The 11,671-nt window shown below is 42.3% G+C and overlaps 1 long non-coding RNA gene across 1 annotated transcript in view; it reads right to left on the bottom strand.

Annotated features, from left to right (window-relative positions):
* Window positions 1-2,710: 2,710 nt before the first annotated feature.
* Window positions 2,711-11,671, bottom strand: part of LOC146675116 (uncharacterized) — a 163,069-nt gene continuing 154,108 nt past the window's right edge. Inside the window, exons 2-3 of the long non-coding RNA XR_014910248.1 lie at window positions 3,557-3,757; window positions 2,711-2,959 (exon numbers count right to left, since the gene is read on the bottom strand). This is a non-coding gene — a long non-coding RNA (uncharacterized LOC146675116). The remainder of the gene's footprint in view (window positions 2,960-3,556; window positions 3,758-11,671) is intronic.

Raw genomic sequence — 11,671 nt, 5'->3', positions numbered from 1 at the left:
ATTTATTTTATTGTAAGTGCTATGCCGGCTTCCTCTTCAACCCCAGGCCTCAGAGGTCATGAGAAATGTTAACTTAATCCTTTCTTCATCCCCACACTACTTCTGAGAGTCAAGGCAGGGAGTAAAAAGAAGAAAAAATAGGAACCTTTGTTTCTCCCACAGCGATGGGAACAAAAGGGGTTGGGATTGGGAACATCGTACCCACACAACCACCTGCAATTAAGAGCTTAGACTTCATCCTCTCGGCACAATAAAAAGAAAAAAATAAACGCCTCAGCGGTCAAAGAGAGAAGAGGAAACGTCAAGATTAGGTGGGAAGAACTAAGAGAGCATTATAAACAACTTGTGAGAATGCTTGTGACAGAATATTACTTACACAATGTTGGATGACAGTCACCTTATACCCCGTGGAAGAGTAATTGTGGAAAATCTGCTAAATAGGGGTTATTGATGACAAAAAAAGCGCTCAAACAGCGTGGGTTAGAGGTTTGCACCACAGTCACACAAAACGTGAACAAGCCCCTGTTTGTGTGCCCATATGCTGGATCAAGTCGTTATTACGTGGACGTCAGCTGAGGAGGGAGAGGTGTTAAGTTGTCATGAGAAGCACAAGCACAGTGGTGATATTTAGAAAGTTTGAGCAGTTAATTTGTGGTAAAAATCTTTTTTAAAAAAGCTACAAAACCTCCCGACACAAACCAGAAAGTTGTCCCTGCCAAAGCATTTCAGGCATGTGAACTTTGCTGAAAATGCCAACTTCATTAGAACAAAATTGGGTCAAATGCACCGAGTGCAAATTAAAATCAACCAGAGGAGATGAGATGATTGTAATCAACATCTCTTCAATCAAGGAGTGTGGGAATCATAGCGCCGTGTTTTACATTTACAGCTGAACTCCGAGGACCTTCTCTGGTAGTACAATAAGACTTGTGCCATTTAAAAAAAAAAAAAAAAGCTAGTTTGAAATACGGCCGCACTCATGGACGTTTTGGAAAAAAAGAAGAAAAAAAAAGCTTCACAACTTTGCAAACTTTTTAATTAGGACACACTTGTCTGGGTGCACAGTTTCAGCACTTCTCATCAAAAATAATTTCTGGTGAGGATTCAGCCACTTGCTAGGAAAAAAATCAAATAAAACACACAAAAAAAGAGTAAATTTAGTGGTTTATGCAGAATCTGCTGCTCTGCAACGACTCTGCTGTACAGAAAGAGTTCGGCATCAAGCGGATGCCATTTATAGACACGCTCCTATCTCCACAGTCCATACTCATAGACTTTTACAGCTTCATTACTGGAGATAATTACAACACTCACCACTGCATCTTATATAATAAGGTCACCCATATGGAAAAGAAATAGTAAAAACATATATGATTTACTCTTGAAAGTGGCCACTTTCATGAGTAAATCATATATAAATCATATAAGGCTTACATGATTTACTCATGAAAGTGGCCACTTTCTCATTACTTTCATATATTTTTTTAGTAAGTGTACAAAACATACAAGTTTCATTATATAATTTTTCAAGGGATCTTATATGTGTTTTCACTCTTGTATGCTTTTCATACAAGTTTCATACAAGACAGATAAAAACTTTATAAGATTTATATATATCTTTTCCATATGGGCAGTTAGTCCTCCCCCACAGAGATATCCAATAACCAGCAGTGTTTACTGTACAGGGAGTGCAGGATTATTAGGCAAGTTGTATTTTTGAGGAATAATTTTATTATTGAACAACAACCATGTTCTCAATGAACCCAAAAAACTCATTAATATCAAAGCTGAATGTTTTTGGAAGTAGTTTTTAGTTTGTTTTTAGTTGTAGCTATTTTAGGGGGATATCTGTGTGTGCAGGTGACTATTACTGTGCATAATTATTAGGCAACTTAACAAAAAACAAATATATACCCATTTCAATTATTTATTTTTACCAGTGACACCAATATAACATCTCCACATTCACAAATATACATTTCTGACATTCAAAAACAAAACAAAAACAAATCAGCGACCAATATAGCCACCTTTCTTTGCAAGGACACTCAAAAGCCTGCCATCCATGGATTCTGTCAGTGTTTTGATCTGTTCACCATCAGCATTGCGTGCAGCAGCAACCACAGCCTCCCAGACACTGTTCAGAGAGGTGTACTGTTTTCCTTCCTTGTAAATCTCACATTTGATGATGGACCACAGGTTCTCAATGGGGTTCAGATCAGGTGAACAAGGAGGCCATGTCATTAGTTTTTCTTCTTTTATACCCTTTCTTGCCAGCCACGCTGTGGAGTACTTGGACGCGTGTGATGGAGCATTGTCCTGCATGAAAACCATGTTTTTCTTGAAGGATGCAGACTTCTTCCTGTACCACTGCTTGAAGAAGGTGCACAGCAAATCCAGCATGTCCAAATTAACACTGTCGGATTTGCTTTCAACACTATTAAAGTGTCTATATGGGTCCACACCAGAGAGTGTTAATTTAACTCTTTTTGGAGAGTTGGTACGTTAACTCTGATTTAGTGTTAAACACCAAATCTGTCTGGAGTTGATAATTTAACACTTTGTGTTAAGAGTTTATATATTAACTCTCAAAGAGTATTTTAGTTTAACTACGTAAGAGTTATCTTCTAATTCATTCTAAAAAGCGGGAATTTTACTGTTCTGATCTTCTAGAAATTTTTGGAAATAAACATTTACTAAAAAGATGCAATGGTTTTTGAAAAACATTTATTCTGAACTGTGCACCACAATTTCAAAACATTTTCTGAAAGATGTAACAGTGTACATGTTCTCACTTTCATTAGAATTTTGTTTATCAAAAGGTCTGACATGGTAAATGCAAATAACAGCGTTCTCATCACTTATTTCTTCAATACAATATGCATGTCCTTCATTCATCACTTTGTGGAACTTCAGCGCACTTCTGCTCTCCCCCATATTCCATCTTCACAAGCATATCCTGTGCGGAGATTGAATAAAAATTTGTTGACATTAATTAAATGGCACAAATAATCCAGTAAACAATTGCAGCACAGTAAAAAAAAAAAAGAAAAAAAAGGAATCCTCTTTGAGCCATTACTTGTGTAAAGTATTTTCCCAAAAGACAAGGACACAGGCAACAGGTAATACTGAACTAAATGTAAAACCTCAACCTTTTTCATTTTTACCTAAACCGTGTGCACCAAACTCTGGAGGGATCTATGCTAACGTAGAATCCAGTCAGGACGTCTGCTACTGCTGTTTGCTCGTTTTTTATTTTTTTTTATGGGCGATCGTTTTCAGGCTTCAAGTAGCACCATTATACCAACATTTCACATTCTAGACATTGTTTTAGGTGTATTTGACCAAAAGTTTGACTGAAAATTCACATGCAAGCTTTTTTTCAAGGCTGTGGTATTTTCCCGCAAACAATACCTTTCAGCTAGCTAAAACAGAATATTGTGCTATCAGCGAGCAACATGGCTAATGCCTTTCACACAGCTTTGTCTCAACTCCAAAGAGCCACAGAAGTAAAAGCTAATAATAATTGAAACAATCTTTGAAAAAAATGACTTACCAAGCATGGCAAACAACTCAAATATGTAGAGCAAAATGTTCTGAAACGGCTTCACTTCAGCTTCGATTGGAGCCGTGCTGGGGGCGGAGTCTGTGAATTTACTCTATTGGTGTCATAGCCCCTGTAGGAGTTAAGAGGTCAAGAGTTAATGTTTCCATTGTAACACCTCCAGATTTGACAGAGAAACACTCATTTTTAACACTCGATTTTAACTACTATCATTTTACACCTCAGAGTTACATTAAAAGAATGTGACTCTGCTTAGAGTAAAATTAACTCTACTTTTGCAAGAAGACTACTAACACCAAAACATTTAACACTTTTGAATTTGCTGTGATCTTCCAGAAACTGGCAGTAGGACTGGGAGTTGAGCTTGACTCCATCCTCAACCCAAAAAGGCCCCACAAGCTCATCTTTGATGATACCAGCCCAAACCAGTACTCCACCTCCACCTTGCTGGCGTCTGAGTCGGACTGGAGCTCTCTGCCCTTTACCAATCCAGCCACGGGCCCGTCCATCTGGCCCATCAAGACTCACTCTCATTTCATCAGTCCATAAAACCTTAGAAAAATCAGTCTTGAGATATTTCTTGGCCCAGTCTTGACGTTTCAGCTTGTGTGTCTTGTTCAGTGGTGGTCGTCTTTCAGCCTTTCTTACCTTGGCCATGTCTCTGAGTATTGCACACCTTGTGCTTTTGGGCACTCCAGTGATGTTGCAGCTCTGAAATATGGCCAAACTGGTGGCAAGTGGCATCTTGGCAGCTGCACGCTTGACTTTTCTCAGTTCATGGGCAGTTATTTTGCACCTTGGTTTTTCCACACGCTTCTTGCGACCCTGTTGACTATTTTGAATGAAACGCTTGATTGTTCGATGATCACGCTTCAGAAGCTTTGCAATTTTGAGACTGCTGCATCCCTCTGCAAGATATCTCACTATTTTTGACTTTTCTGAGCCTGTCAAGTCCTTCTTTTGACCCATTTTGCCAAAGGAAAGGACGTTGCCTAATAATTATGCACACCTGATATAGGGTGTTGATGTCATTAGACCACACCCCTTCTCATTACAGAGATGCACATCACCTAATATGCTTAATTGGTAGTAGGCTTTCGAGCCTATACAGCTTGGAGTAAGACAACATGCATGAAGAGGATGATGTGGACAAAATACTCATTTGCCTAATAATTCTGCACTCCCTGTACTTATCTGCAACCCTCATACTGAAAAATCTTACACTTTATTTTTGCTGCTCTTACACTTCTTATTATATTGAACTCACTATTAATTAGCCGAGGCTTCAGGCATCCTGTACAGGAAGTAATGGAGAAAAAATAGCTGTAAAGCTTCATGTTGATTTCCAGCGGTGTTCACCTACCCCTGTCTTTTGAATTAGAATTTGAATCTAAAGTTTATTTGATCAGCTGCATGGATTTTTATGGATTTTGGCATTTTATTTTGCTCATTTTGGGGCCCTTTAGAGATCATCTCTAAAAATAATTCCAAAGTGCAGCTGCAGAACTTGGCCTCCTTCCTTGTTATTGTGATTAAACAAACGTACACAGATGCTGATTGAGATCCTTATCAGTATGACTAATGAATGTAGTGTCATGGAGACCTGGCTGCAATGGCGAATTCAGTCGTGTACAACAAAGAACCATTGCAGACGATTTCTGCGATATGCTAATTCAAAACCCGGCGCTAGGTCTTCTCATACTACTGCCCCGGATTATAAATATCATGAGATTGTAGCGAACTATTTCTAAAGTTGGTTCATTGACTAGAGTAAAAGTTTGTCTTGTTTTTACTGGTGAGAGTTGCTCCACGTGGTTAATAAAGTGTCTTATTTATTGACATAAAATGTGAAACGTGTCCATATGGCTGCTTTTCTCTTGCTTCCGAGCGTTGACATTTTGACATTATGTACCGTGTCTCGGGGGCAGATCAACTTTACTGCACATGGAGACGACTTCTGATTGGATCTCATCTCTGCAGAACATTTTCATCTCATTTTTATTCGTTGGCGAAAGTGGCAATATATTTCATCATAGTTTTTGTGTTACTTTCTTTTTTCTTGTTTTCATCAGCAACAAATTAAAGGTTATTTCATCTGTTCCAGCGATTCGCTTTCTTCTGTTCCTCCAGTTTAACGTCGTAACGAGGGAGGGGGTTGACGTAGGATGGAATACGGGGCCAACACAGAGAGACAGACAACCACACACTCTCACAGTCACACAGCATGCACGTTTTTGGTCTGTGGGAGGAAGTCAGAGAGCACCCTGAGGTAACCCACACACACAGATATGTAAACTCCATAGAGAAAGGTCAGTGGGTTCAAACCCAGAACCTTTTTTCTGTTAGTCGACCGTGCTAACCACTGACCCCCTATCCCAACCTGCTTGTTCATTTAGATGTTGCAACTCACTCGATATCTGATTTTGTTTTTTCTCTCATTTGAAACTAAAACAAATAAATGATAATGGGTTATTCTTGTTTTTTGTTGCTTGTTGACTGAATGTGTAAAATTCCTTGAAAGATTTCATCACATATTCTAATTTGACCTAAAAAACTTACATTTCATAGAGAACGTTTAAATTTTTGAAAGAATGAACTGGTTGGCCCGTGTACCAGCAGTCAGCTCACGTTCAAAAGGAGACTGACAGAAAATAACTGTGTATAACAGAATACACATGTTGCAGCTAATGTGTGTGTGTGTGTGTGTGTGTGTTTAAGTTATGCAACTCTGTCATCCAGCTGGTGTCAACATGTGCACTCTTTACAAGCCTATCGGAGGTCTTTTCTTTAAGGAGCCTGCTTAAAGGGTGGCACTGCATGGCGCCTCGTCCTGGATCATTTGCGAACCCACACCCCAGCCATGCTGGTAGCCCCCCGGAGCAGCCGAAGTCCTGTGGTGGGTGGCAGCACTAGTCTCAGCAGAGGCTGTAGGATGTAGGCCAAGCCGTGCGTGTAATCCCTCACTCAGAGTTGGAACGCACCGTCAGCGAGGGAAAATAAATATGGAAGGGTGAAGCGTTGGATAGGGGATGCACTGAGAAGACAGCCAGCAATTAAGATTACAATTTTGTTTCGTGATTTTGAGGACTTTGATTTGATTATAGGTCTGATTTAAGATGCACTAAAACACTGAAATAACTGGGAAACCATAAAAATTAAGTGTCTTCAAGAGGTGGTGCTGAATTTAAATTCATTCGCTCCTGTCACAGCGTTGTATGGACCTGGAGACGTATTAACACTGCTTACGTTCTGCCTTTCACTGGCCCTCGCTTTAGGTCACTCTCTCCTAATTTGGATCAATTATCCCATTTCCTCTCACAGAAACAGTGTTTCTCTTTACGCATAATGCGCTGGCTATTTGACAGCGCTGGGTCACGTGCCCGCTTTTTCATCATCTGTGTGCACTCCTGTCTGTGTGACTGAATGCTTCCTTTCTCTACTGTCTGAGACTCATTTGAAATTCAAATATTGCCTCATTGCTAAGCCTCAATAATATTGACTTTCAGTTACTCTCCAGAGGTTCTGGGTATATTTTTAGGCCAGGGATTGTGCTTACACTATGTATGCAGACATCAGGAGATTTGGCACAGCAGTGGTTGGCTTTCAACAGCTCAGGCGAAATGCCAGCCAAACCTGACTGAAATTTAACATTTACCTGTTGTTATAATTAATGGAGAAACTATTTCTTATGGGACTGCTCTGTAAATATGCAAACCTGACATCTACAGACTAAAAAAATGCCAATTATTAGTTTTTTATTTTGAAATTCAGTCTGAAAGAGCAACTTCAGAAATGTTTAGAAGCGCATTTGACTTGTTGATCAGTCTCGGCGTGAGCAGTCTGCCTACAGTAAAGTGACACAGCAGCTCTATCAGTGGTCCACTAGATGGAGCACTGCATCACAGATCTTTCTTATCAAGTTTGATCTTTTTTTCTTTTTCTTTTTTTTTTCTTTTTGCCTGTCCCGTTTGGCTCTTTTGCCATCAGAATTATTGTCTAAAGGCGAAGAAAGATACCCAACGGATTTACTTTACCAAATTGACCATCCCAGCCTTGCCGTAATGGTCCATTTGATTCACCTTTTATTGTTTATTTTATTTTCACTTGCTGAATACGGGACAGATTTGACTGGGGGAAAGAAGGGGAGAAAGAAAGAGGGAAAGAGAAACAGCTGAGAAGAGGGACGGGGGAGAAGGGCACAAAACAAAAACCAACAGAATGGGCAGCAAAAAAAAAGAAAGAAAAAAAAATGCATATATCCATAACCTGGGTCACCTGCTGAGAAAGAAAAAAGAAAACCAGCAGAAGAGAACAAGAGTAATAGAATAAACAACATCACAATGATATATGGGAATATGACAGTAAATACTAAATATTAAACATTATTGTGCAGCACATAAGATCAACAGAACACAGTGTGCTTTGAGGTAGGAGCCAAAAAGGGTGTAGTGTGTGGGTGTGATCACCCGTGTGTACACCTGTGAGCATGGACGCGCTTGTTTTTTTTAAAAGGTTCCTTCATGTAATGATCTGCTAGAGGGTGTGGGGGGGCCACAGCCCCGTCCTCCAGGGCATGAAGCAGGTATGGAGGAGATCAAAACTCCAGACATTCAGAGGCCCCCAGAACACAAGAGACCAAGGAAGACCAACAGAGGGGCAGCCGCGCCACTGTCCCAGAAAGAGCTGAGGAGAGTCCCAGATGAGGGCTCACTCAGCAGCCGCGGAGCAGAAGCCAGGGGAGGTTGCAGTGACGCACCCGTGAGCTCCGCCGGCAGCCAGCTGTGCCTGAGTGACCAAGCCCCAGGCCGAGAGGCCGGGGGCACCCCACCTCCGAAGTGGCCCGAGCGAGCCCCAGGCTCCAGGCCCCAACAAGCAGCCACCAAGGAGTGAGCCGGTGTGTACCTGGACGCCCATCCCCGGACACAAAGAACCGCCAACGCACCGATGTCTGAGGGAATCCGCCTGACATATAGACACAGACATACAGGCACACACAGACACAAACATCCATTCCCACCCTCATGCTCTCATATGCACTCACTCCACACTCAACCAACGTGGAGACAGACATAAAGAGACGCTGTACACACGATCACACTCCCCAAGCGTACTCTACGAACCGGGTCTAGGTACCCTTGCCCCTGGAGGGGGGAACTGCACCCAGACCCAGGTGGTGTTACCCTTTTCCCTGCGGTGTGTGTGGGGGGAGGCAGACCGCCCCAACTCCACAGCAGCAGGGAGGCCCCACACTCCAGACCGCAGTCGGACGGCCAACTCCTCCTCCTAGCCCCCCCGCTCCAGCAGGCCGCAGAGAACGGGGGTGAGAGAAGACTCCAAACCTCCCTCCACCCGCTCATTGTAGTGTTGATGCACGTGTGTTCTAAGGTGCATTTAAAACCCAGGAGGGCATGGAGCTAGCCTCCTCTGCACCCTGGTGACACACCCCTACTCCAAGGCCCTGCATGTGTGGGTGGTTGTGGTGGAGCGGGAAGAGGGAGGCAGCTGGAGATGGGGAGGGAAGGAAGGGAGGGGGAAGTGACCCCTCCCTGGGGCCAGCTCCCCCGCTGACCCCAGTAGGCACCCCCATACTCCGCGACCCGCCAGGGAAAGGGGGCCCAGGCCCATCCAGACCAGGGCCCAGTGCAGCAGCGCCGCCCGGCCCCACAGAGCCCGGGACAGTCCACCCAACCCCACCACAGAGAAAACTGCACCCACCCCACCATCCACTCATCTTCCAGACTACATAAGACAATAGACGCCCAGGCTGAGATCTTCCTCCACCTCTCCTGTATCTCCCCCTCCTGCAGAGAGAGTTCCTGAAGAGAGGAAAGCTCCTGCAAGATGTGACAACCTCCCCCACCAGTTGAAGAGCCCCCCAGGTAGCTCGACGCACCGGCGGCAAGTCCATCAAGTTTGATCCTTAAAGGCAAGCATGAGGGCAGGGAACTAAAATCCGACGTTCCAGCAAAAAAACATTTCACCTCTAAATAAAACTAAATACATTTTCTAGTAAAATTGTAACATTTTCAACATATACATAGTATCATTTCTAGGTTTTTCTCTTCCTCCCTTTTTACTAAAAAAATTTCTTTATCTGTACATGTCTGCCAATAAATCAATTTACATCGAGCAAACAGCTTTGTACAGCCCGATCCGGCGGGGAGGTGTGGGAAGCCAGATTAAGTGCCCCCCTTCCAGTTCTCCTCTCTGTTCTCTCCTCGCTTGTCCCCTTTGTCTTACTTGTCTCTATCACCTTTTCAATCCCTTTGAAGAAGTGAGGCTCCATAAATGTTAAAGAGGTAAATATTATTTCTCAGTTGCAGTGAATAGATCAAAGAAAATAAACTGTAGAAAACAAATAACTCTCCAGGGCCTGATCAACCCTGGCAGGGCCTCCTTGGATGAGGGTGTCTAGTGATAATGGCCGAAACACCCGGTGAATCCAAGGTCCACTACTGACGATGTGTCCCAAATTTGAATATGATAATCTAGATCAGATCTCTAATCCCTAAACTTAACCAAGGAAAAAAATGGCAGATTAGCTCAAGTAAAAGACCGAAAGTTGAGGCACACAACAATGTGCACCACTGGTAAAGTTTCTGGGCTGCCTCATAACAGCCATCCCTCGAGATTTTCGCCATTTAAAGCAATGGAATTTCAGGGATTGTAACATCTAGTCCTTTACTGAATCAGGTGCACCTTGCTATAGTACTGGGTTGGACACCATCTTTATCCTTCAGAAATGTATTAACTCTTCATGGCACATTCTCAGAGAGTTTGGTTCATGTTGACATGATAGCATCACACAGTTCCTGCGGACTTGTTGGCCGCACATCCATGATGAGGATCTCCTGTTCCTCCACAACCCAAAGGCGCTTTATTGGATTGTGAACTCATTATGTTCAAGAATCCAGTTTAAGATGACATGGTGTAATCAGAAGAAGAGTGCACTGTGGTTATAAAGGGATGGACATGGCCGACAACAATATTTAGGAAAGCTGTGGTGTTTAAATAATGCTCAGTTGATACTAAGCAGCTCAAAGTGTGGCAAGTAATTATCCCCCACACATTACACCACCTTGTTGATACAAGGCAGGATGGATCCATGCTTTCATCTTGTACCAAATTTTACACGCATGAAAAATTGCGACTCATCAGATGTTGTCCAGTCTTGCATTGTCCACTTTTGTCGAGCATTTCTAAACCTTGGTTTCCTGCCCATAGCTGACAGGAAGGTTTTCTGCTGCTTTAGTGTGTTTTCAGAGTTGCATACCTTGGTTATAATGAGCAGTTATTTAGTTTAGTTTTGCCTTCTTATCAGCTCAAAGCAGCCTGGCCTTTCTCCTCTGAGCTCTGACATCAACGAGGCATTTTTACCCAGTAGATCAGCAGATACTGAATACTTAGACCAACCCATCAGGCACTTTCAGAGTCACTTAAATCACTTTCTTCCCCATACAGATGCTCAGTTTTACCTTCAGCAGGTCATCTTTACCACATCTTTTTGTTTGTGTTTTTAAAGGGATGCCAAATGCTGTCATTTTTCTGTAAAGCAAATTTACCTTGCCTTTGGGTATAAATAAAGTTACCTTGACCTACCTTGACCTTGACCTTGACATCTATATGTCCAGTGAAGTTGATGCCGTATGACTGGCTGAACAGATTGAGTGAACAGTTGTACCTAACAAAGTGGCAGATGAGTACATTTAGGCTTACCCTATTGCACTGCTATCTACTTACAGAGGCCAGAGTTAAGCAACTGGTTCCAAAGTTCATGCCTCCTGTTTAAAGCCTAATAAATCATCACAAATCACCATTCTAATCAATTTATGTGCTGCACTTTAAAAAGTGACCCCGAACTCTTAAGCACTAATAAGAAAAATATAAATGAAAAAAACCTTGATGTTTTTGTAAAAAGCCCCAAAATTTTAATTTTTTTCTCTTGATAACGACCAAGATGATGTCATAGATGCACTGACACCAATCAAAATAAAGAGTTTTTTTTGTCCCAGCACTGTGAATCAAATCTGATAAGAACACACACACACACACACACACACACACACACACACACACACACACACACACACACACACACACACACAC

The sequence above is a fragment of the Rhamphochromis longiceps genome, linkage group LG3 (genome assembly GCF_057381845.1).
Source record: "Rhamphochromis longiceps isolate RC_006_pf linkage group LG3, R_longiceps_female_GT1.1, whole genome shotgun sequence".
In the NCBI taxonomy this organism is placed as follows: Eukaryota; Metazoa; Chordata; class Actinopteri; order Cichliformes; family Cichlidae; genus Rhamphochromis; species Rhamphochromis longiceps.
This window is presented reverse-complemented; position numbering and strand designations above follow the sequence as displayed.